The sequence below is a fragment of the Dermacentor albipictus genome, chromosome 4 (assembly GCF_038994185.2).
Source record: "Dermacentor albipictus isolate Rhodes 1998 colony chromosome 4, USDA_Dalb.pri_finalv2, whole genome shotgun sequence".
NCBI lineage: Eukaryota > Metazoa > Arthropoda > Arachnida > Ixodida > Ixodidae > Dermacentor > Dermacentor albipictus.
Window position 1 is genome coordinate 12,142,612 of NC_091824.1, and position 22,458 is coordinate 12,165,069.

Below are 22,458 nucleotides of genomic sequence, written 5' to 3' on the forward strand. Positions count from 1 at the left end.
TGTCACCATCTATTCAACCGTCACGCGCATAGCTGTTGCTTTTGTTAGTTCAACCTTCTTTGTTTAGGCTGATCCTGGGACCATGAGAGGGATACGGCTGTTACTCAGCTGGTCTGTACTCTCATGGAACGAGTTGCGGCCGGAGAAAACGTCAATTGCGTTTAAGTTATCCCTTTGCTTCATTATTTTCTTGAGTTACGGCTCGCCCCGAGGCTGACAGATGCCCGGAACCATATACACGTGATATGGGTTAGATAAGGTGGGAAATAAAATAATGTGAAAGAGCGTCCATCATGAAACCCTGCAATAACCCTTAAACCCATAAGCAAGATGACTGTCGCCCGTTACCTTGTCTGTTTTCCCCTAACTGTATAGCACTTTTCGTGCAAAATTGGCAACTGGAAACAAAAATCGCAAGGAGTTGAGAAATTAAGCGATCTACTAAGGGAGAGAGCCAACGCAACAACCAAACTGCAAGCAAAAGCGAATAATAAAAAAGTTCAGCGTTGTTTATGAGAATATTTATGGATTAACATCTTTTTATTTAAAAAGGAAGTAGAGGAAACGCCGCCGGAAGTGGAGAACAATTACTTGTTTTGAATGACGCTTCTACAGTTATCGGTCGAACCGCCTCACGTAGCCACTTTTCTGCTGTGCTTATGTGGGTGTTTTTCTAACCTTTCGCGGTGAGCGCAGTACGTCTAGAATCGCAGAGTCCTGCGCTCTACGCGGTTGTATGGGACTGGCAGCCGCACAGCGTTACGCAATTCGCAGAACTGTCAAAACTGATCAACAAGGCGAAAATAACTGATATTCGAAACTATAACATGAGAAAGACTGAAGAAGCCGTAAAAAATGAACGCCGCCTGAAATCAGTAAAAAAGAAACTTGGAATAGGACAAACCATGATGTATGCAGTAAAAGATAAGAAGGATAATATCATCAGCAATCTCGAAGATATAGTAAAAGCAGCGGAAAAATTCTAAGCTGACCTGTATACATACCCAGAGGAGTCACGATGCCTCACTTAGAAACAGTAATGAACAGGATACAGAAACTCCTATTTGACAGAAACCACATTTGAAAGCCACAGAAACCCAGAAACCCACATTTGACAGCTTCTCCAGAGTATAAACACCTGGCATTTCCCTGGCATAGCGAATCTTGTTACACAAAGATGCTTGAGGTCTGCCTCACCAAATTACGCTGCCGCATTCCCTCCTTAAATTTCAATTTATACAGGTCGGGTTTGGTTCCCTCTCCCCTTTGTTCTTTTTGTGAGAAAGAGGAGACGATACAGCACTTTCTTCTATCTTGCCGCCACTTTGCTGCGTTAAGAAAAAGATTGTTGGAGATACCTTTCCGAAGAATTGGCCTGGACTTGACAGAACCTGCAATCCTTTTGTTCGGGGCGTCCACCTTGGGATTCAGCCACAGGGATGCATGCTTCGCTGTCCAAACATTCCTTACAGAATCTAAACGAATGCCCTGATAAATTCTATTTTTTATTACTTTTAAATTAATTATTCCTCATTGAAGAGCACCTTCCTGATTTTATTTTAGCCGGTAATTCAACCCTATTAAATGCTATTCGCATAGATATTAGGAAATTTATGCTCTATATTATTTTGGAATAATCCTCCCATTTCTTGGCCAATCCCCCATCGTGGGTAGGAGCCACACGTGCCACAGGCTACAACAACAACAACAAAGGAACAAGAGATCAGGATCGCCAGTCGGCCACTAGAGACTGTGAAGGAGCACGTTTACCTAGGCCAATTAATCACAGGCAACCCTGATCATGAGAAGGAAATTCACAGAAGAATAAAAATAGGTTGGATCGCATACGGCAGATATTGCCAGCTCCTGACTGGAAGCTTACCAATATTATTGAAAAGTAAGGTGTGCAATCAGTGCATTTTGCCAGTGCTGACATATGGGGCAGAGACTTGAGAGCAAGTTAAGAACCACGCAAAGAGCGATCGAACGAAGATTGCTAGGCATAACGTTAAGAGAGAGAAAGAGCGGTTTGGATCAGAGAGCGAACGGGTATAGACGATATTCTAATTGACATCAAGAGGAAAAAATGCAGCTGGGCAGGTCATGTAATGCGCCTGTTAGATAACCGTTGGACCATCAGGGTTACAGAATGGTTACCAAGAGAAGGAAAAGCCAATCGAGTACGACAAAAGACTAGACGGAGCGATGAAATTAGGAAGTTCGCGGGCTCTAGTTGTGAATCGGTTGGCGCAGGACAGGGGTAATTGGAGATCGCATTGCAGGGAGAGGCCTTTGTCCTGCAGTGGACATAGAACAGGCTGATGATGATGATGATGATGCTGGTGGTGGTGGTGGTGGTGGTGGTGGTGGTGGTGGTGGAGGTGGTGCCCCCCCCCCCCCCCCCGAAAAAAAATCCTGGGTACGTGCCTGTCTTGAAGCGTCTATTCATCGGCGGAAGCGACGAGGTGTGCAACAATCATGGACAAAGTGTATGGAGACTGAGCATTTTACTCTTCAAAAGTTTGCGGTACAGTTAATTTCACTGCGAACCCTTTTTACCCATGAAACTTCACTGCTAACTGAAGCGAAACTTGACAATAAATAGTTGCAGCGAAGTAAGCGTTTTATTTCAGTTCAGTAAACAATTACGCGGTCACCGTTCCACTACAATTGACGAATGAAAACGTACAAAATTACGCACTTTTATTTTTATTTTTGTCGTGACCACCTTATTTAGGTAACAGGGAATGTTTGAAGTACGAACTATTTGCAGTCTCGCGGAGGAACAGTGGCTGGCGGTTATGAGGGCGTGGGCGGGGCTTCACTGCGGACTTAAGTTGTATCCGACTATAACTCAATTGTAAGAGGGCGGCTGACAACTCAGGGGAGCGGCGCCGCTGCATCGGTAGCGATGCACGTTTTTAAAACTTTATAAATACACGCTTTACACACAGCGCTTAAACATGTCACTTAATGATCCCAAACACCTGCCCTAACGACTCAGTTCGCTTGTACAAGAACGTGAAAATCATTTCAGAGTCCCTTTCTGAAATGACTGTGTTGTTTTCCGCGAAATAAAATCCCCCGACGATGCTAACATTCTTCAGCGTGACCTCTCTAACATTTCTCGTTGGAGTAATGAATGGCTTATGGAACTTAATACTAATAAGTGCAAAATTATGCGAATATCAAGAAGTGCCAACTCTCCGCCTGTATACTACCTAAATAACGTTGCGTTAGAAGCGGTTACTTCATATAAATACATGGGTGTTCATATTTCTACTGACCTTAACTGGACGCGCCATATTGAATACATTACTAACAAAGCTAACCGCATGTTGGGCTACGTGCGCCGTAACTTTTCCAAAACTCCATCTTCTTTGAAATTACTGCTTTATAAAACACTAATACGTTCTAATTTGGAATATGCCGCCGCGATATGGGATCCGCACCATGAAAAACTGATAACTTTACTTGAGCTGGTTCAAAATAACGCTGCTCGTTTTATCCTGTCCAACTTTAACCGTACCGCAAGTGTAACAAGCATGAAAGCTAATCTTTCTTTACCTCTTCTAGCATCCCGCCGGCAGACAATTCGTTTGAGCCTTTTTCATAAACTATACCATCACCCCATGCTACGCGATTCCCTCATTTCGTCCCCCAGATACGTGTCAAGTCGCATTGACCATCGTCACAAAGTTGGCATTGAAACATGCAACACTAAAACTGCATTTCAGTCTTTCCTGCCTCGCACATCACGCGAATGGAACCGCCTTCCCGCTGATATAGTCGACATAATTGATAACCAGCATTTTCGTTCTGCACTAGCTAACATTGTATAACAGGAAGATGATAATACTTGTTCTGTAATATGCATTGTATTTATTTATGTATTTCTGTTTTGTAACCACTCCCCTCTTTAATGCCTTTGGCCTTGAGGGTTCAATAAATGAAATAAATGAAATGAAATGAAAAGGCTAAACACCATGAGAGCGATATTGCGTGCAACGGCTTCTAGCGACAAAACGGGCCGTCGCTTGAACAGATCGCTCGGTATTGTCGCTTGATCGCTCGGTTCTAGAAACCTAGAATCTGTCGCTCGTTGCCCGCAAGTGCTATGAGCGACTAGCCAATAGCGGGAAGCCGGAACTGGACATACATCATTCAAATACTACCGATTGTCGCCCGGAAGGAGAAAACGATTGAATTTTTATACGTGCAAGGATAAGGAGCTACTGCAGGACCCTCGGAAATATTTTATGCTGCTTTTTACAGTAAAATACATCAACTTAAAGTAATAAAGTACGCTTCACGCTAGTTTCGGCGCGTACGTTGCTGCCGTCATACTGGCAACACCGGGGAGAAGTCGCTCAATATCGCAGTTCGCATGGGGTATGACTTGTAGGCGACGAGCGAACGCGACAGCCATCTCCATCGGATAGCTTGTCGCTGTCGCGCGCAACATCGCTTGCGTGGGGTTTATACTTAAGCCCCTCACCAGGTCTGGTCGTATTGAGCCGACAAGCGCAGAGCACACAATGCGCGATAACAATCGTGTCCGCCTATTACATCGCTATGCGCCACGGAAACACCTGAAATTTCAAACCGAACGTCGTCTTTCCTTCTCGCGGCCGCCGCGCTCCAAGAGGGAGGATGACGTACACGTGCTCGTGCTGTGACGTCGCTCGTGGTGACACGCGACTTCGAGAATTATTCGATGAAACATCCGTCAATAGCGTAATATGTTGCTAGCATAGACGCATTAAAGCTTGGAGAAATAATAAAACACGTAAACCGAATGTCTGCGTGTTTTTGTTTTAGTTTGCATCGCAGCAAGGAAGGTGTGCTCCCGTTTCGTCTGCTTGTTCCCACGTCGTGCAGTTGCGCGCGCAGACATCGAAACTATGTCACTTTCTACCGTGTTCCAGCGCGGGATCATGCTCTGTGGTCAGCTGGTGTCTGCCTCGGTATTCGTGTAGCACAGACTTATACCGATAGTCAGGTGTCCTCGTGCACAGCGCGCAAAATCGTGCGCTGCGCGAAACGAGACAATCACAACAGCTCGCGCGCGACGCCGCCAGCGGAAGTGCGCAGCCCGCAAAACAGCGAAGAAGAAAAAAATGAAGGCGGGGCCCATGACGTATGCGTCACGCGATCCTCGAGGCCCGAGAACGCAGGGAAGGAATTTCGCTTGAGGAAGCTAGGCGGGTCAAGCGGAGAGTGTCTCGCTTGGCAGTGGAGCTCGCCTCCTGAAATCATGGCTTCACGGCACTGAATTATTTCTATCTTGGCTATTAATTAGCCAATATGACAAATTTTTGCGGCAGAACGCTACCTATAGGACACGTACCAACTTCCAGCGTATAACCGAAGTATGTTGTGTGGCCTGGTGAGGTCCTTTAAGGTCCGCACAACGAGCGATGGGCAGCAGCATGGATTAGAGAGCAAACAGGGGCAGCCGGTATTCTAGTTGACACTAAGGGGAAGAAAATGAGTCTGGCAGGGCATGCAATGCGTAGGGAAAGTAATCCTGGGTGGTCCATTAGAATCACACAATGGGTGCCGAGACAACGGAAACCCAGCTATGGAACAACTCGGCGGTGTAATAAAAATGTGAAAATCTGTAAGCATGAAATGGGGTCAGCTGGCGCCAGGCAGGGGATCGCTGGGTGACGCTGTTGTCCGGCAGAGGGCATAAACAGGCTGAAGATGATGAATATCGGCTCAATTGACCTTGCCACTGACAAGACCACGGGGAAGGAACTGATCGCTGCGTTGAGGCACGATGAGCTATAGACAGCAAGCGGACGAGCTCACCACAAGTCTACGGAATATTACAATTGACCCAAGTGCGGTGGAGCATATTCCGTGCCAAGCAACAGTCGCAAACCTCCCCTTCCACCCCCGGGTGCACCCTCTCTCTCAGGCGAACAACTTCGTGCTCCGGTTGCGACAGATATACAAGCCGCCCCTGCAAAGTGCTGCCACGCGCAAGACATGGGCGTCCAACAGGAGCGCCAACTGGCCTGACAGACAACGCGTACCTACTTGCGTCCCGGCGAGCCACATGCTTTGTATCCTGATCATAGATGGCGCGCAAACTGGTTACCCACGACACCTCACCGCCGCGGGAAGTAAATGCTAGATCTTTGTGAGCATCGCCTCGTTATCGTGAATACAGGGCTTGAGTGTGACGGGCCGACCACGTGGGAAATGGGAAACCGGCAATCGACCATTGATTACTGTCTGATGACAGAAGGAATTCACGATAAGTTGAGAGAAATGGTCATTGACTAGGAAGGGTACAGCAGCATAGGTAATGACCATAAACGCATTATTTTGAAGATGGGTTAAAGTAGTTGGGAAAGAGAGCAATGATCGCAAAATGGCCAGTCCAAATTTGAACGCTGAACAAATATAACAAATATAGTCACAAGAGTCGAGCAACAGCTTGACAAATGGCCAAGCAAAGAGTGGGAATTTCGTGAGTTTCTAAGTGTAATAACGACAGAAATACGGAAAGAGAAGCGACATGCTCGGTGGAAAGGAACAAAGAAACCGAAAAACAGAAAACATCCTGACAGCCCAGGCAGGCAAAGAAAAGCGCACTTGCCGCAGTGTGAAGTAGCCAGAAAATGGGAAATATAGCGGGAGAAAAAAATATATGGTTCAAATAGTAGTTCAAGCAAAGATAAAAGGTGAAAGTGAACGTTGGTTGTCATAAATACGTGAGAAAAAGAAGGCCGCACCTAGAATATTTCGGAAACACATAAACCTATTAGGCAGGAAGTCTGGCACAATACAACATATTGGCACAACTATATTGCCGTGGGTATGTGCAAGTGAGGACGAGGTAGAAGTAGCGCGGGTTTTTAGCTTTAGCCTGGAGACGAAGAAGACGTTGTTGGTTTCCTCTATATTGGTTTTCCCTCTTGACAATCCCGTTAATATATCGATATCCTATCGCCTCGAGACTATACCTCAAGTGGAGTCGGTGAAATAATTAAGTGTAGTATATGACGGTTCCCTCAATTGGCTCGGCCATATTGACCATATAGTTAAAAAAGGAGTACGAGCAGTTGGTATGCTACGTAAGCCGTGCAATAGTCGGTCCGGAATGCGGAGAGATCCACTTTTAATGATATACAACATGTATGTGCGGCCCATTTTAGAATTTGGATGTTTTGTTTTCTGGTGCCCCAGCTTATAAATTACGTCCCCTTGTTCTACTTGAGCGGGAAGCCCTACGACTGTGTTGCGGATTACCGAAATATGTTGCCAATAACATATTACACCAAGAAGTCAAGTTACCCTCAATATTGTGTAGATTTCGGTTACTGACGGTGCAAACAATCTTGAAATTGTATGAATCCCCTATTACAAGATTGAAATACATATTCATTTCCCAGCCTGCACTTGTCTTCGGAGTACACTGGCATCGTTTTCATACACCACAGGTGGTCTTCGTACAAACATCCCTTAAATGTAAGTCTCTGGGAGGTACCGACTATTTGTGATGTGCGAGAGAACCTACAAATTATATGTGATGACCTCTACCCAAATAATGCAAAACATCTCTCTTATAATATATTAAACGGCTTATTACAGGACCATTTATTGAGTTTATAAGTACGGTCATTGCGACAGACGCCTCACAGTGTGAAGAAAAATCTGGAATTGGCATTTTCTCTCCCGCTCTAGACTGGTCATTTGCAATCAGGATTCCGGACTTTTATTCCGTATTTTTGGCTGAATTTCTAGCTGTGGTCCTAGCCTTACGCAAACTAAATTTGTCAACATTGGCGGTAGTAATTATAACAGATTCTTTATCCTTATGTTCCTCGCTCACAGCAAATGGTGTCACTAACCTTTTACGTACATTTCATTTTCTAGTGCCTGCCCACATAAATTTAATTAGATTGCTATGGGTGCCTGGACATAAAGGATTAGTCATGAACGAAATGGCTGACAGTCTCGCGAGAGCGGCCCTCAGTGACCCTGTATTACCATTACTTCCTACAATAGCTTACCTGACGACTACTAGATTCAGGAGATATACAATTACTCAAGACTTTTTGAACCCAGCTGTAGCAAATTTTTCAGAATATCGACACCTCCTATTCCCTTGGCCAAAAAATTCCTTTCACACCAGAAAAACTGAAGTCATCTTTACCCGATTACGTTGTCGAATACCAAAATTAAACTTCTATCGTCACAGGGCTGGTCTGGTGCCCTCCCCTCTGTTCCCAGTCTGTGCAGAAGATGAAACAATAGATCATTTTTTTTTCATATTCTGCCGCCGTTTTACTTCTTTAAGAAAAAATCTAGAATCAAGATTTACACAGCTTGGTTTGAGCTTTTCAATTATAAATATCCTTTCTCTAGGAGCCTCCTCTCTTGGACAGTGCCACAGGGATATTTGCTCAACCGTGGAGGATTTTATAATTGCTACAAAGAGATTGTCTTGAATTCTTAAACATTTCATTTTTATTCATTTCCTCCAGTTAGCTTTACCATTTTCAGTTTTTAATAAAGATAGCCTAATTTCATCCAAACCTTGGCCAATCCCCCACAGTGGGTGTGCGCCATCGCATAAGGAATAGCGTACCTCTGACGACACAACAACGACGGATAAAGTGTTGGCGGTGCTGCTCCGCATCCTCGTCGATTCCACGTCGTTGCACTGGTGAAGGTGCGGGGTATTCTTAATGTTTGGCGCCCCTTCGCGGAGTCGACGATCGAGTTTGGAATCGCCATCGCGCATCGAAAGACCGGTGCACCGGTTCAGTCGTCGCTGGCTAGGCCTAGCCCGGCAGAGGCAAGCAGGGAAAATGACGGCCAAGTCGATCGAGCGTCAGCATACGCGCATTCCAGACGGCGCCGAGAAAATTGTTCTCCGACCACGTGGCGGCTTAGTTAAGCTTACAAAATATGGAACAGCATATCTGACTGACGTCATCAAAATGTCGGCGGGGATTAACCCACGCGAAGAGAAGGAAGATATAATAACTCCAAATATGAAGCAGCACTCCGTTCTCGTCATCACTACGAGTGCGGAGAGGAAGCTGAAGTACGCGAGCGTGAAACACCTCATGTTCGACGGAGAACAAGTGGAGACGTTCGCCTACGTGGCCACCCCCGAGCACTGCGGAAAGGGAGTCATCCACGGGGTTCCACTCGGATACTCCATCGAAGAAATTCTATACCGCCTAGACCGCAAGGATAACCCCGAGATTCGAGGCGTCCGCAGGCTGGGAAAAGATTCACAGTCGATCTTTATCCTCTTCAAGGAGAAAGAAGTGCCAAGGTGGATTTACCTCAACGGGGCACCGCACAGATGCCAGCTGTACCGCAAAAAATACGAAGTGTGTGTCGCCTGTGGCCGACTCGGACATCGCGCTGACGTGTGCCCAGACCCGACGAACGTCAAGTGCCGGGGCTGCGGCCTCGAGAACCCGTCAAGTGACCACAGGTGTGAGCTGAAATGCCAGCTGTGCGGCAAAGGCCACGCCCTAGGAAATCCCAAGTGCCGAGAACTCTTCCGCACTCCCTACGAAGTTAAGAAGCGACAGTGGGAGATGGGACAAGCAACGACGACTGGTGGGGGACATCAGAGTCGACAACGCGAACCCAAAGAGGGAAAAGACTTCAAGTTCCGCGAGGACTCTTTCCCAAAACTGGAAGCAAATCAGAGCAGACCATCGCCGCCGCCCAAAGGACGCTCCGGTTCCCGTGCCAGGAGCCAGTCCAGGGGGCGCTCTAGCTCAAGGGACCCTGCCAACCCATGGAGACGAGGTAGGAGCAAGGAGCGTAAGGGTGTGAATTTCGCGGGCAAGGTCTCCCAGGAAAATAATCAGAGGGATAAACGGGACGAGGAAATTGAGAAATTAAAGAAAATGGTCGAAAAATTAACGGGGATAGTCGATTCGCAACGGTCCGAAATCCAAAACTTAAAGAAATCACAGAGGCAGGCAACCCCTCCTCCGCAACAACCCATTAGACAGATGACCCCCCCAGCGGCACGTCAACAGCCGCAAGGAGAGGATAAGATGGTCACAGAGGCGTCCCTCCCGCCACCAACGAAACGCAAAATTCAAGACGCCGATCCTATTCAGGCTATAGAAAAAAGGGTCGAAAATTTGGTAAGATTAGAGGCCAAGATGAATGAATTTATGAACCATATCAACATCCAAATTCAAACTGTCCTCGGGGCAGTTCAGAAACAGGCCGAGGAATGCCAAAGGCTAAGGAATGAGATGGTCGCCATGAACGGGTGGCAACAGAATATGGAGCAGATCGTCACGCAACTGCAAAATGGCCAGGCGCGCAAATGAAAATCAAATCTGGCAGTGGAACTGTCGCGGCTTCCGGCGCAAGCGGTCGATTCTGCAACAGTACCTTCCGCTATTAGATGAGACTCCTTTGGCGATTGCCCTCCAGGAAACTGGAGGACCCGCAAAACTGTCAGGTTATCAGGCATTTCATAGTGGCAGGGGGGAGAAATCCTCGGTCACAACACTCGTGAAAAGAAATATCGCGGCCATTGAACACGATTTAGAGTCAAGAGAGATCGAGAACGTGTTTGTCGAAATTCTAACCGGAAAACAGAAGGACCCTAGTTTATTCCTTCTAAATTTGTACAGCTCACCCAGGCAAAGGAAGGTGAGGTTCAGGGCTCTGCTTCGCAAGGCCCTCAAAATTTCAAGCAACCAGCCACTGTTGATAGTGGGGGACTTTAATGCACATCACCAGGAATGGGGGTACCCGCACCAAAGCCCGAAAGGCAGACAGCTGTGGGAAGATACGCATGACATAGGGCTCACTCTGCACACGGACCCTGAGAGTCCAACGAGGGTGGGCAATAGCGTTAGTAAGGATACATCTCCAGATCTAACATTCTCGAAAAACATTAAAGATCTAGAATGGCATAATTCGGATCAAAATTTTGGCAGCGACCACTACATAATTGTTTCCATACTGAAAGTGGGCCTTCAAACGCGCAGGGCTCGCGCGCCGGCCGTCGTTGAATGGGATAACTTTAGAGATATCAGGAGTGCGCAGGAACTGGGGCCCATCAGAAACATCGAGGAATGGACGACGGCGCTCAAATCGGACGTTAGAAGGACGACAAAAACGCTCGAAGGGGATAACGCCCCGGAGATAGCGGACAGCCGTCTTCTGCATATGTGGGAAGCTAAGCAAAGCATGGAACGTCGTCTCAAAAATCAGAAATGGAACCGGAACCTCAGAAGAAGGATTGCTAGGCACAATAAGGAAATCGAAGATTATACTTTTACATTATGCGAACAAAATTGGGCCAACAAGTGTGACGAAATGGAGGGGAGCATGCACCTCTCCAAGACGTGGAACATCCTCCGGCATTTGTTGGACCCTGCAAGCTCGAAAACTCAATCCGGTATAAGATTGGCAAAAGCTAGGCACGCGTTCGTAGGGAACGATGATTATTTCATGAAGAAATTAATTGAGACGTTCGTGGGGGAAACATCGCGAACTCCACTACCCGACTATGGTGGAGCGCCTAACGAGGCGTTGGACGCCCCCATCACAGAAGCGGAAGTGCGAGCAGAGATTGTAAGACTCAGAACGAAGTCGGCTCCAGGCCCTGACGGGGTAACGAACAAAATGCTCAGAAACTTAGACGATGATTCCATTAGCTATCTAACGAAGTACATGCAGGAATGTTGGGAAAAAGGCGAGCTCCCACAACAGTGGAAGACGGCAAGCATTACTTTAATACCAAAACCCGGGAAGCCTCCGCAATTGGAAAACTTACGGCCAATTTCCTTAACTTCATGCGTGGGGAAATTGATGGAGCACGTCGTCCAGACCAGACTGATGGGCTTCATGGAGCAGGGCGATCTGTGGCCACATGAGATGGTCGGGTTCCGACCTCAATTGTGTACGCAGGACGTCATGCTCCAAATCAAACATGATATAATAGACTCAAGGTCTAAAGATGCAAAAGCAATTCTGGGACTGGACCTCACGAAGGCTTTTGACAACGTAAAGCATGAGGCGGTCCTGGAAGGGCTGAACAAGATTAATGTAGGTACCAGGACATATCGATACATCAGGGACTTCCTGACGGGAAGAACTGCTTGCATGAGGTTCCAAACGCTGGAATCCCCCACAATTGAGCTAGGGAGTAAGGGTACGCCCCAAGGATCAGTGCTGTCTCCCCTACTCTTCAACGTGGCTATGCGAGAACTCCCCGAGCAATTGGCAAAGCTCGAGGGATTAAAATTTAGTATATATGCGGATGATATCACCCTCTGGGTCAACCGGGGAAGTGATTCAGCCGTCGAAAGCCTGCTCCAGGCCGCCACCGACATCATAGTCGATTACGCGGCCGAGAGAGGCCTAGCATGCTCGCCGCAGAAATCAGAATTGTTTATATACAATCCGAAACACTTAAGGTGCAAGGCACCGTCGGAGATCAAAATTAAGGTGGCGGGTAAAGAGGTACCAATAGTAGAGCAAATTAGAATCTTGGGCCTGATTCTCCAGTCACACGGCTACAATGGCGAGACCCTCAAGAGGCTGCAGAATCACGCATTACAGACCCTGAGCCTAATTAGGCGGGTGGCCAGCAAAGGTCGAGGGCTAAAGGAAAAAAATTTATTTAAGCTAATACAGGCGTACATATTCAGCCGGGTGAGCTATGCAACGCCATATCTCGATTTGAAAGTGGTGGAAAGAGAAAAGATTGATTCTCTAATGAGAAAATGCGTAAAACGAGCGCTGGGACTGCCCATGTGTACATCAACAGAGAGATTGATGGCTCTAGGAGTGCACAACACATGGGCAGAACTGGCGGAAGCGGTGCGAACCTCTCAAATTGAGAGACTTAGCACCACGAAGACAGGAAGAGCCATATTGGCCAAAGTTGGAATAAACCCGGACAGAGGCCCCACCCAAAAGGTGGAAGTAGATAGGGAAATGAGAAAAAATCTGATTATCCCCCCTCTGCCAAAAAACATGCACCCGGAACATAACAAAGACAGGAGGCATAAACGAGCCGAAGCATTAAAAATTAGATTCGGTAATATCTCGGAGCATGAGGTGGCCTATGTAGACGCGGCGGGAGGTAGCGGCAGTTTTACGGTGGCAACGGCCGTCAGCGGCCGGGGTATTTCCGTGACTGCTGTCACTCTGCGCGGGCGCAACATAGAAGTTGCCGAGGAAATTGCGATCGCATTAGCTTGCGCTGGAACGGACGCGAAATTTGTGATCAGTGACAGCAAAACTGCCATACAAAATTTCAGCAAGGGAAGGATCTCGCCCTTAGCGGCCAGAATCCTAGGCCAGAGAAAGCTAGATAGAAAAATTCAAATAATTTGGACTCCGGCGCATGAAGCCGTCCCCGGCAACGAGGCGGCCCACGAGCTGGCTCGAGATCTCTACCGCCGAGCCGCTACGGGGCCCCTCGATGACCGAGGGAGCGGAGAGCGCATGCTAAAATATGGGGAGATCACGCAGCATTATAGATTGGCTCGTAGACTGGTATCCCCGCCAGACCCAAAATTAAACAACAGACAAGCAGTCGCGTGGAGACGACTACAAACTTATACATATCCGCACCCGGTTATGGCGAACCACATGTTCCCCGAGGCCAGGAGCGATAGCTGTAATCTTTGTGGGGCGAGAGGGACCCTCGACCACATAATATGGGAATGTCCGTACTCTCCCGGGGGAACGCACAAAATAGATAGTAGAGACACCTGGGAGACCCTGCTGCGCAGCTCGGACCCTGAGCTCCAGCTCCGGCTCGTCCAACTGGCCGAAGAGGCTGCTGGGACCCAAGACCTCCCAGCCTGCATCTGAGGCGGCGGCACTCACCCCCTGACCTGTGCGTCAGGGGGTGGGTAGATCACCTTTTTCCGTTGGACATTAAAGTTTATTCTATCTTTCTATCGAGAAATCGTTTGCCTCCTACAACAATCATGGTCACCGCAGCTCCATCGCAAGTAACACTGCAGAATTCCATGGTTCCGGAGAACTTTCATGCTGATGCATTTGAAGACATCCAAGATTGCCTAAACCAGTTCGAGCGCGTCCCCAAGTACAACCATAAGACCAGCTCGGAGGACAAACTCTCGTTCCTATCTGAAGGGCAATGCTAGTACGCGGCACGTCAACAGGGAAAGCAGCTTTGCCACGTGGGACGACTTCCGCGGGCAGCTGCTGGACACTTTCACAAGCATCGACAGGAGAGAAAATGCGGGGAGTCTTCTTGAAATCCGCATTCAAAAACCCAATGAGAGCGTTGCTATGTTCTCAGAAAACATGGCCCGTCTTTTCCGTAGGGCAGACCCCGACATACGAAAGGAAAGAAAGCTGCGGTATCTCTTGCGAGGAGTGAAAGAGCGACTGTTTGCCGGCCTTGTGAGAAATCCACCGACAACAGTGACGGAATTCACAGAAGAGGTTACAGCCATTGAACTGGTCTACAGCAACAATACGAACAGCATGACATGACTAACTCGACGGCGGACGCATCTGTTCTGGATGCAAGTAACGACAGGCCTCTGCGTGAAGTTATCCGAGTAGGTTGTGCGAGAAGAGCTTCGGCAGCTCGGATTTGTTGTTGCGCCTACAAACCGACGCCAGCGTTATCTTTTGTAGCTGATGTGGTCCGGAAAGAAGTCCGGCAAGCTTTTTCATCGCCAGACTGTGGTAACGTGCCGCGGCGCCTTGCTTATGCGGAAGCTGTTCGCCGTCCAATCAACACAACTTCGACGTCATTGACCCACAACTACAACATCACCTGTGCTACAGAGTCGACATCGTCACCCCGTCGACTCTACCGACCCCGCCGATCACGCCAGCACAAACAATGCCGTATTTTCGACACGCACACGCCACTCCTTGGTTCCATGGCGTGTTGCCGCCGAACTATCAGCGTCGGAAAACCGATTTGTGGCGCACTGTCGACCAGTGCTACCATTCTGGCGAAGGTGGACACGTCTATCGAGCTTGCCACAAATGGAACTATCAATACCCAAGCTCTCCTGCCAACCATGCCGATTGTACGTATGACGGCCGACGCGCCTGCAACGAGGCTCCTGTGAAGCCCCAAAATACGACGACGCCCGCCCTGACCACGTTCTCCTTCTCCTGCGCGCTACATTTCGCCGACTCGTCGCAGTTTTACCGACGTCACTAGGGGCAGGTCCCCTAGCCCTCGACGGGGAAACTAGCCGCAGCGACCTCCATGGGTGAGGTTGCCAATTCTCCAACTTCTCCACACCCACCATAACCGACGAACGACGACGTGAACACTCCGATGACGAAGACACCGAATGCAACGAATACAACTACGAAAGACGTAACTGACGTCGTTACAGCGCCGACCGCATCGTTCGCATTGACGGTCACCAAGTAGCCGCTCATGTTGACACTGGCTGCCATGTTTCAATCATAAGCTCGCCGACAAACTAAGAAAGGTGAAGACGCCATGGGCCCATGCAACATAAGAACCGCCGGAGGTCACCTGTCGGGAAATTCACGGCCCGACTCTTCGCCGGTTCAACCTTCGTTGCCACCCTCGTCAGTCTTACTGAGTGTTGTAAGGAACTTGCATGGATTTCCTACGTGAGTACGGCGCCGTGATTAGCATGTGTGACAGAAGCGTCACGTTTACCTCGAGCTCAGGTAATGTCACTCATGAGAAGCAACCTCGCTTACGTATTGCTGCGGACGACGTCATACTTTTGCCACGGAGTTGCTCTCTCGTGCCCGTTTACTGTGACAGCCTGCAGAATGGGACTGGAGCAGCTCAACACATCAATGCTCTAGCACTGAACTGCAGCGTCTCCATTGCCAGAGCACTTATCAATGTAATCGACGGAATCGCCCAACTCTTCCTGATGAATTTTAGTAAGAAACGTCGACACATCGTTAAAAGCACTGCCGTCGCTTATTTCGACGAAGTAACACAAATAGAAGGCGGCCACTTAGCGCAGCAGCCTCCTCTACAAAGTACACAGCTGCGCCTATTGTAGACGTTAATCCGACTTTACCGGCCGTTGAGCGAAACCGTCTTCTTGAACTCATCAATCGGTACCAGGGCTGTTTCTCATCTGCGTCAAGAGTTGGTCAAGCGCCACTTACCAAACACTGAATCATTACTGATGTCGACGCCAGACCCATTGGACAAAACCCTTATCGGGGGGCCCGAAAGGAACGTGAATCAATGCAAAAACAACTGAACACGATGCTGGAAGATGGCGTTATTCGGCCATGTAATAGCCCTTGGGCATCAACTGCAGCTTTAGTGAAAAAGAAGGACGGTAACCTGCGCTTCTGCGTCGACTATCGGATGCTCAATGAGGTCACAAAGAAGGACGTTTATGCAATGCCACGTATTGATGATTCCTTGGATAAGTTGCGAAACGCGTGCTACTTTTCGTAAATGGACTTGAAAAGCGGTTATTGGCAGATCGAAGTGGATCAGTGAGACCGTGAAAAAACCGCCTTTGTGACGCCTGACGGACTTGATGAATTTCAGATACTTGGGTTTGTTTTCGGCACCAGCAACATTTCTGCGTCTAGTGGACACTGTCCTCTCTGGACTCAAATGGCAAACATGCCTGGTGTACCTGGATGACGTGACCGTCTTTTCCGCAACGTTCGACGAACACTTAAAAATGTTGCAAGCTGTTTTTGAAGCGATACGCTCTGCCGGTCTCACTTTGAAGCCTGAGAAGTGTCATTTTGCTTAGCACGAGCTCCAGTTCATCGGTGCACGTTGTCAGTAACCAAGGAGTCCAGCCTGATCCGGATAAAATTGCGGCCGTCGCTAATTTCCGGACCCCATCAGACAAAAGGGCCATGCGACGTTTTCTGATATTCTGTGCATATTACGGGCGACTCAATGCGAATTCCTCGCGCATCGCATGGCCGTTAACACCAGAGAAGATCCCTTTTGCTCGGGGCGAAGACCAGCAGCGGGCAGCTCCGGCAACGCATGCAAGCGCCTCCCGTGCTCGCACACTTCGACGAAGACGCCCCGACGATGTTGCCCAGACTAGGGGCGGTGCTCGTACAATGGCAGGACGACAGCGAAAACGTGATCGCTTACGCTAGTAGAACACCATTCCGAGCCGAGGCTAACTACTCCACCACTGAAAAAGAATGCCTCGCAATGGTACGGACAGTTCTGAAATTTCGTCCATATTTGTACGGTCGGTCTTTCACCGTCGTTAGCGGTCACCATTCACTCTGCCGGCTCATTATTCTGAAAAATCCTTCCGGCCGGCTCGCACGCTTCGACTCCAAGAGTTCGACTTTGCTGTCGCATACAAGTCGGGAAAACGGCACGCAGACGCCGACTGCCTTTCTCGGTCTCCTGTTGAGCCGGCAGCACGAGATGACGACACGGTCTTTCTGGGACTCGTGGACACCGCCGATCTTTTGCACCAGCAACGGGATGACACTGAATTGCTGCCGCTTATTGATTACCTGGAAGGACGAACAAATAGCGTGCCTCAACATGTTGCTTTTTAGCCCAAAAGCTCGAAAAAAAGAAGGCAGTGAGAGGCGAAAGGAAAGACGAGCGCTACACTTATAACCGTTTATTCTGAAAACAGCATCCCGTATATAGACAAAAATGCACACGCGCAAACGCATAAAACAAGAAAAAAACGTCCGTAAGCCGCAGGCATTGTTATCAATTTTTATATGCTTAGCAATGTGAATACCGAATCATAAAACGTAACAGATGTTTGACTCACGCAAGCTAGACCAGTGGTATGGATATGGAATGCCTGTAACAGTTCACGTGCGGTTTTGTTTTTGCTTCTACCTATGATCCTGACATTAAAAAACAGTGGTTCACAGTCGGAACAAGACTTGCAGTGCGCAGACAGGTGCGCAGTCGTATCTTTCTTTAAAATATTTGCGTGCTCTCTAATTCGGTCGTTGACGCAACACCCAGTATGCCCAATGTAGCGCTTGCCACAGCTGAGCGGAATCCGGTAAACCACTCCAGTGGAGCGATGCACGTAACTCGACGTGCCGTACTGTACACCCGTTCGTAGCGCCACCCGTAATTCGAGGCAGAAACGGGCCAGCTTGTTCGGGGCGGAGAAGACCAAAAGTACTCCATACCTGTTCGCCACTTTCTTAAGATTCTGGCTAACCCTTGCGCCACTTGTACCAATGTGACTACTTGTGCCTTTTTTCGAGTGCTACGCACGACTTCATCGCCCACCTTTTCGTTGCCTTTCAGCTTCTGACTGACGTCGGCACCAAGCGAAAGTAACCGGCTTTTAAAAGTTGCTCGATCAGATTGTCAAAACTCGTCTTGATCACATGAACACGCGATTTCTTAAGCGCAGACCCCAAGCAGGTCTGACGCTTTATGATTCGGAATTCAGATTGCTTAGCATATAAAAATTGATAATGCCTTCGGTTTACTGACGTCTTTTGCTTGTTTTATGCGTTTGCGCATGTGCATTTTTGTGCATATATAGGATGCTCTGTTTTTTTCAGAATAAACAGTTGTAAGTGTAGCGCTCGTCTTTCTTTTTTTTTTTTTGCGCCGCTCACTGCCCTCTCTTTTTCGAGTTTATTGCGCTAAAAAGCAACATGTTAAGTAAACACCAAATCGCCCAAGTTATCTTCAACAGCGTGTCGAGGCTGTTTGCAAGAGGGCTGACATCGTACCGCTTGCGCCACGCACGTCCTCTACGAGAAGAACTTCTCACCTAGCGGCAGCAACTGCTTGCTCTCATCGCTCCGACGTGAAATCTCGCACGCCTGCCACCACGAGACGACCGCTCGGCACTTGTGCTACACTCGCACATCGGCACGGATTCGGCAGAATTACTACTGGCCGAGCCTTAGTGCGGTCGTTAAACGTTACGTTCAGACATGTTTGGATTGCCAACGTTGCAAACCGCCATCCGTCAAGCCAGCCGGCCTACTGCACCCTGTTCAAGTACCAGCCACACCATTTTCACAAGTAGGCATGGATTTTCTGGGCCCCTTCCCAACGTCTATTACCGGCAATAGGTGGATAATCGTCGCCACGGATTATCTCACTAGATGTGCCGAGACAGGTGCTCTGCAACGGGCAACAGCTCATGAAGCGGCTCTATTTTTTTCTCAAATCCATCGGTTTAAGGCATGGCGCTCCCGCAGTAGTCGTCACGGACAGAGGTATACTGCGTTCGTGGCCAGGTTTTTTAATATCGTTCTACGTCTAAGCGGTACCGCCCACCGGAAGACAACGGTGTATCACCGCAAAACAAACGGACTGACGGAACGACTCAATAGGACACTGGCTGATATGATAAGCATGTACATAGATGTAGAGCACAACAACTGGGACGAGGTTTTACCTTATGTCACCTTCGCGTACAATACGGCTCATCAAGAGACCACTCGCAAGACACCCTTCAGTCTCGTATACGGCCGTGAGGTTACGACAACACGAGACGCAATGCTCCCTCATGATTCTGATGACAAGGAGACGGGTGCTGAAGAGATCCCACAACGAGCAGAGGATGTGCGTGTCTGCGAATCCACGAAAACAGGACTGTGACGGCAGATCTTCGGCAAAGACCCGTAACATACAACATCGGGCGTCGAAGTGTGAGACAGCGTGGGCTCCGAAAAAGCTCCTGCGCAAGTACATAGTTCAAGGCATCAGTGACGTCAACTACGAAGTCGCCCCAGACGGCTCTCACTGTTCGAAGCGCCGACGCATTTACCCGAGGTCATTCACGTGCTTCGTATGAAGGCGTACTATGAAGACTGACAAGACTGCGCAGTTTTTTTTTATCGCTGTTTTCCAAGCCTCTATCATAGGGACGATGATCTTTTTCGAAAGGGGGAGCAAACAGCACAGTATATTTGGCACAACTATATTGTCGCGGGTATGTGCCATTGGGGACGAGGTAGAAGTAGCGCGGGATTTTTAGGTTAAGCCTGGAGACGAAGAATACATTGTTGGTTTTGTCTGACGACGGACAAAGTGTATTTGTTGGTGGTGCTGCTCCGCATCTTCGTCGATCCCCACGAGTTGTTGACAAATTCAACCTCGCCCTGCTAGACACCTGGTTAGCTCAGATGGCAGAGCGGCTGCCCCGGAAAGACGGTGGTCCCGGATTCGAGTCCCGGACCAGGACGAATTTTTCAACTGCGAGGCTTTTCTTTCAAGGGACACGTATGGGTTTCCTTTGTAGCAATTTCTACGAACGGGTGGATGTCTGATTTTTCCTTAGTTAATTACTACTCTCCACCTTGCGTGTTTCCACAGAACTATTACGCCAAAGAAACAATTTATAACTCAAAGGGAAGTTCATTACTTTTCAAAGCGCGATCAGGATGCCTCAGAACGCGCACTTATAAGCGGGACATAAGCATGTGCTTGCTGCGGTAAAGCGAGGGCAATGATGGAACATGTTTGATTAGAATGTGAGGATATCTGCCCAGCGGTCGATTCAGGCACCACTGGCCACCTTGAAGCCTTTGGGTTCAACCGACGCCTCCTTTAAAAAGATACCTGCCGCGTGCGCCGAAAACCTGCTGCCCTTACCTTTCCTCTTTTCCACTTGAGGTGGTAGCTAGCGATCTTTGCGGTGGTCGCTTGCAACACATGCACGCATGCGCACATCACCGCATGGCAGCGCGGCCGCCGCTACGGCCGCGACACCTCAGCGGAGATAGGGAAGTAGGTGGCGCCATCTCTTGACAACCGACCGCAACTCAAGGCGCGACGGCTACAATGGGTAAGCGAGCGACGCTGCAGGCATCTTTCTAGAGGAGGCGTTGGTTCAACGAGAGCAGTGGAAAAGTAATCATGTCGGCAATAGAGATTAGTAAGCGGCGATTGGAAGAATGGTGGAAGTAGGGAAACGACAAACGGAGGCGTACAAAAACAAAGTTCACAAAAAGGGTTTAGAAACTTTGCTTATGGGAATTCATCGTGTTTGCCTTATCTTCTTGTTTAACACAGGTAGGCAATATGGTGCAACCCACTGGCCCGTTCCGAAAGGGACGCTCATAGCATCCATCCAGAGATGCGTTGCCTGTGCCGGGCGTGCAGCGAGCGGGCTTTCTGTTTGTTCACTAATTTGCTGGTTGCACAACCGTGCCCGCGCGTCGCAGTGCGACAGCTAGTGCCGCTTGTCGCCTACCCAAGTGCGCGGATGAGGATACTTCGCTGCCTTCATATGCATCAGAATGTACTACTGTAAGTGTCGGTGTCACGGTAGCACCTGTTAAATAATCCTACTTTGTACACCGGTATGTTTTTACTCAATTTACATTTGCTAGTCCCCAACTACGGCATGCCTCAATCAGGAATGCAGTTTTTTGAGCACAAGACGCGAGGACAGGTAAGAGGCTAAGTCACTCGAGCGCAGATACCCACAGATAGCTTCTGCTCTCGTCCTGGGGCGCAAAAAGCTGCAATCGTTTCCTACCAACATGCCCAAACAGTCACTTTAGTGAGCTCATAATCAGATCGCATTTCGTTTAATTTTTTAGAACGACGATGGGTAACTTCGGCGACACGCGGACTTTCTCATGGTGAATTTCAATAGCAGATTCGGAGCACTTCCGGTAGTAGTAGTGCTCTTTGCGGAGCAAGCGTATTCCACTGGGTGATGGACGGTGCCTCCCGTACATAGCTTTCAATGGCGGATTGGAAGCAGCTCCGCCGCAAGATCCACGCCACGGAGCAGCGCTCTGAACTCCGCAACAATTGACGGAGTCCACTGGAAGACGCTTGGTGGTCAGGCCACCCACAGCCAACTGCCGCTACGGTGCACGCGCCCGTGAACGCGGTGTCTCGGAAGTGGTGCTTCGCATCGTCAACTTGCGCTTGTACTGCTTGCAGAGCGCGATGCGTCCTCTAGCTTAAGTTCCGCACCGACCAGCGGGGGCACTCGAGGGAGTAAGAAGTGTTCAAGCAAGCTTTCGATGCCACGTTTCGGCCGAAAGTGACGCGCTTCGCCAGTATTCGGACGAAGATTGGCATTCCAACAACCCTTACTTCCGAAGGCACTGTCTCGACGTGTCACCAGCGAACTGATGGCGGGTTTATCTGCGTCTCCGATGTGCGCGACACACAATCCCGGCGGACGAGAAAAGCACACACGCACGCGCCGTGACTTTGGGCTAAAAAAAAACTTGTACACACAACGTGCGCGCGAGTTCAAGCCTAAAAGGCTGAGAACGACGAATAACCCGAGGCGCTTTCGGAGGCGGAAGTGCGCTCGTGCTTCAATCGCCGATGTCGGCCTCGATCCGCTGTGGCGGAGTGTTCCGGTGCAGGAATGGCGGTCGGCCATTCCGAATCCGCTGTCATTCTTGGAAATAGGCTGACCGGATCTTCACCGCTTGCAGCCGCACCGATACAACGGCAGCAGCGAAAGCGCGCCAGCCGGCCACTTTTGGTGGCTGAACGGTGGTCATATACGGTTC

At 49.0% G+C, this 22,458-nt stretch overlaps 1 protein-coding gene across 4 annotated transcripts in view; it reads right to left on the bottom strand.

Moving 5' to 3' along the window:
• The window catches only part of rhea (Talin_middle and talin-RS domain-containing protein rhea), a 408,423-nt gene that overhangs the window by 338,773 nt on the left and 47,192 nt on the right, over positions 1-22,458 (bottom strand). Inside the window, exon 1 of one of the 4 annotated variants that reach the window (XM_065450440.2) lies at positions 18,133-18,232. The exons of the other annotated variants lie outside the window; for them this stretch is intronic. The gene's annotated coding sequence lies outside the window, so the exon portion shown is untranslated. Of the gene's footprint in view, positions 1-18,132; positions 18,233-22,458 lie in introns of those variants that run through there. 4 annotated transcript variants of the gene reach the window in all.